Below are 4,478 nucleotides of genomic sequence, written 5' to 3' on the forward strand. Positions count from 1 at the left end.
TCGGAGGGGCTCGGAGTCTTCGGTCGTGAGGCGATGAATCACTTCCTCGATTATCATGCGCTGCCGGTGGTTAGTCATCCTCATCCTCGCATAGAAGTCTTCCAGCGGCATGCAGTCTTCCCGCTTCTTCACGGCGGGGCAGTTCGAGGCGACCAAGGCGCTCGCGACCGCGTTCTCTGGCACGATATCGGTGTCGTCGTTCTCGACCACGACTTTGGCCCGAGTCGCGCCTCTCCTCTCCTTCCGCTGCGGCCACCGCGCGCTCGTCGTCCTCTATTCCCATGCTCTCGTTGATGTTTTTGACGTATTACAAGAGCTCGGCACTGGTTACGCCGCTATTGAACTTCTCCTTGACCTCCATGAGTCTCTCCTTGTTTTCGTCGAAGATGGTCTCGAACTTGTTGCGATCTAGAAACTCGTTTTCCCTCCTAAAGGGCACGTACAGCATCACATGCTCCCTCTTGTAGTTGACGACGTCGTTGATGTCGTAGTCGCGGCATCGGAGGATCGCCCTCTTCGTGCGCTTAGTCAGCTTGCCTTTCGAGCTGTATTCGGTCATGAATTCTGCCAGCGTGAGGTCTTCCAGCTCGGGAGGGCGTTCTTCGTACTTGTCGATAGCGCTCTTCCGCCAAATGTCGGTGCTGGTCGCTTCGAGGTGTTCCCTGTCCATTTCGTCCTTCGTCTTCTTGCTGCGAATCCGCTCTTCGGGCCACACCGTGTTCACCAAGATGACGTCCGTGCTGGTTTCGCTCATGTGGAACTGCAGCAACACCCAGGCCGCTTCTTGTGCGGACATTTCAATTCCGTTCAGGATGCGCACGCCGAGTTTGCGTAGGGCCAGCTAGTACGTCAGCTTGTTCTCCGCGTCTTCGTCGAAGATGGCCCGGAGGGCTCGGTTGAGGGAAGGGACGCCACGATTGGACTTGTTTACGTACTCGACCACGTAGGCGGCACAGGCGTACACGTCCAGGATTATCTGCAGGTCCATGTTCGAGTTGAGGACGTGGCCAATCCACGGGTTGAATGCGTTGACGTTGCATTGGTCCAGGTCTCGCTTGAGCATCAGGGTGGGCCTCGTAAGGCCAGCTCGGATCACCATCTGGTAGTGCCCAAAGTCGCGGATGCCGTGCTGTTCCCACATGTATTCAAACGACGCGTAAATCGTGTGTTGCAAGACGTCGTGCAGAGCATCCCTCGTCGCCTTGAGGTTTTCAAAGTGCTTGGCGCCCTCGGGGTCTTCTTCCTTTTTTTGGCGAGGCCAGTGGAGTCAACACCACGGTGCAAGGCATCGGCCACAAGGGGAAGTTGAAGCGACACGTCTTCCTCGATCCCTCGTAGCACGTGTGGGTGTGCTCGTGGCGTTGGCACCTGGGCCTGGCCAAGGCCTCGTTGTTCAGGGACAGGATGCATTCGGGCAAAGCAACCGTCTCGGGCATCCCGCCGTTCTCCACCTGCTCATTAGGCGCGTTAGCAAGCCAGAGGAGAATGTGTGCGTGAGCACTGCCTCGGTGTTGGAATTCGATGCGTTTGAAGTATTCGACGACGTGGTTTGGCCGGAAGGGGCTTATGCGTTTGTTGCAAAGTACCTGCATGATTACTCTGACCATATGTTCAAAGTAGATGGCGCAAACCACCGGGTCCTCGTTCACCAGGACGGCCGCGTAGTACCTGTCCATCTCCTCTTCGTCGTAGTCGACTTCGTCCTTTGCAACCTTTCGTTTCTTCAAGAGCTTCAGGAGGTCGGGCCAATGCATCTCTGAGGCCGAGAGGGTGAGAAACGCCGTGGGCTTGCCCAATTGGCGTATCATGGCAAAGAGCTCGCTCTTGCGGGTGTGCCAGTATTGTACGTTATTAGGCACGCCCTTCATAAATCCCAGGTCTCGTTCTACCAGGTTCTGGACCTTTTCGGGATTCTCCACGTCCTCTCTCGTCAACGCCCGCAATCCGGGGGCGTTCTTGAAGAATGCCTTCATGTTGTCGCCGACGCGATAGCGTATCACCTTCGCGCCCATGTAGAGGACGTGATCCGGTAGCGCTCCTCGTCTGTCGCTACGGCGAATTTCCGACGCGGCCATCGAGGTGACGCTCGCTCTCGCCTCTGGCTTGATGTATCGGGGGTGGCCAAGATAGATCTGCGGGAAGGAGAGCTCTTCTGCGTGGGTGTCGTAGAGAATGCTGATCGGCCTCTGCCCTTCCCCGGGAGCCATCGTCACGGTGTGGTTTAGCATCTCGTCCTCGTCGAACATCAGGGTGCGTTGGTCCATCATCAGGGCGGCCGCGTCGAACATCGGGCTGTCTTCGTCTTCTGCGCCGTCGTCGCAATCCTCGAGGTCCGCCCCGGTGTTTTGTTCGGCCTCGGCGATCATCTCCATGACTCTGTCGATGTCGAACGTGATGCCGTAGTGCCGGTACAGCGGGGAGTCTTGCAAGACCTTGATCCACGGCAGCAGCACCTCGCGGGAGACCTCGTCGGCCAAGTAGACGCCCTTATCGATGCGGCGCCTCTTGATGTTCACTAGGATCTGGTGTTGGTCGTCCACGCTTCTCGGCAGTTGCTTGAGCATTGCGTCCGTGCTCACCGGCACGTTCACGATGGGGCCCTTGATGCCGTACTGGCCGTTCTTCCAGTTCATAAGCCTTCGGATCTGAACGAAGGGTATGCGTGGGGACACGAGTCTCTCGGCGACCGGGTTTAGGCGCGGTAACCCCTTTGGCATCGGCGGGTACTTGTAACCGTTGGACGTGCTGTAGAAGGGAATATTTTGCTTTCTGAGGCTGCCCTTACACGTGTTGCAAACCACGGCTCCGGCCAACTGATTATCGGTCCACTCTGGAAATGCTTGGCACAGCGTGGGGAACATCGCGGGAGTCACCGGCGTAAGCTTTTCTTTGTGCCATAGGCGGGCGCACACCGAACATGCATAACCAAACGGATTGTTGGTGAAGCGCTTGGCAAACTCACGTGTTGCGGCATCAAACTCGGCCACTCTTGTGGCGTGCTCCCTGCGGCGCTCTTCGGCAATCTCCTCGCTGGTTTGTCGGTATAGACCTTTTCATCGGGCGAGGAGGATAGGGCGCGCGGAGAGCCTTTCCTCCTCTCTGGCTTGGGCGATCCGGCGCGGCGCTGCTTGAAAGTATTGCTGTCGCGTGCTGCGGAACGATTTCGAGATGTTTTAGATCTTACTTTGGGAAATTTACGCCATGTTCGTTGATATAAGGTCGTCAGGGAAGCCTTTCGGTGCATCGGTAACTACTGTAGACAGAAATATGTCTTGGGGGTGCAAAAATGTGCCGCGCACAATCAGCCACGGTGTACGCGCATTATCAGTCGCGGTGCGCGTATGTGTTGTTTACTATTTTGCTTATATCGATTTTCATTCAATAAAAAAAACCGGCGTCTCTGTATTACCAGCATTAAATGGTAAATCAGCTCACTGTCTGATCGATTGGCGTAGGGAGTAAAACATAAAACATAAGAGCGCATGCTCGTGCACGGCCAACCTCAGAAGGCAACCACGAAACATCTGAGCGGCAGGCGCTATCAAATATTTGTGATACACTGGCATCGTTCTCACGCATCTCAAGTCTAGTATGCTTGAAATTACCATATGTCTACGCTAGCCTTGCTGCATGAAGCGCATGGCGCTGCTCAACACAGCGATCACTGCGCTTGGTGAGCCAGCACGATACATATATAAGCTGTGTGCTTCGGCATTGCCTCTTTGGCCTGTATACAGCCATAATATACGAGAGGGTTCGCATAAAAAGAATGCGATGGCTATTTTTGAGCGCAAGATTTCCGTAATACGTGTGATAAACGAGAAGAGAGGGGGTTAACCGAGGGTCCCGATTTTTATTAGTCATATTATAAGAAATATCATAAGAAGCCAACAAACACAGACACCAAGGACAACATAGGGGAAATTACTTGTGTTTAATAAATGAAATAAGGAAACGATAAATTAATGGAAATTAAAGTGGATGAAAAAACAGCTTGCCGCAGGTGGGAACCGAACCCACAACCTTCGCATTTCGCGTGCGATGCTCTACCAATTGAGCTACCGCGGCGCTGTTTCCCCATCCACTTTCTTGGGTATTTATGTGTGCTAGTAGAACCCTGGGAGTGTTAGCCAGCGCCGTGTTTGTTGGCTTCTTATGATATGAGTAATACGTGTGAGTGTGTCGTAGAGAACTGAACGAACACAACGAGAAAAAAAAATTCTGTTATCATCCTCTTTCTCTAAAAAGCATCAGAAAACGGGCTAACGCCTCTCAACGTTTATAAATATATAACCGCCGATGCCGTATGCTTGGACCATGCGCTGTAGCGAACAAAGATATCTGTAATCCAGCACCTACTACTGCTTAGGACACTCGCGCAGTTCATAAACCGTCGCTTTGCTGGACAAGCTTAATTCAGACTGTAAGGTATGCTGCTATTAATAGCCAAAACTATTTTATTCGTGGGTGGAAACCTC

The 4,478-nt window shown here is 53.5% G+C and overlaps 1 non-coding gene across 1 annotated transcript; it reads right to left on the bottom strand.

The window, feature by feature from the left end:
• Positions 1-3,995: 3,995 nt before the first annotated feature.
• TRNAS-CGA (transfer RNA serine (anticodon CGA)) lies at positions 3,996-4,068 on the bottom strand. The gene has a single exon. It is a non-coding gene; the product is annotated as a tRNA-Ser (tRNA).
• Between the last annotated feature and the right edge of the window lie 410 nt (positions 4,069-4,478).

This window comes from Dermacentor andersoni, chromosome 10 (assembly GCF_023375885.2).
Source record: "Dermacentor andersoni chromosome 10, qqDerAnde1_hic_scaffold, whole genome shotgun sequence".
In the NCBI taxonomy this organism is placed as follows: Eukaryota; Metazoa; Arthropoda; class Arachnida; order Ixodida; family Ixodidae; genus Dermacentor; species Dermacentor andersoni.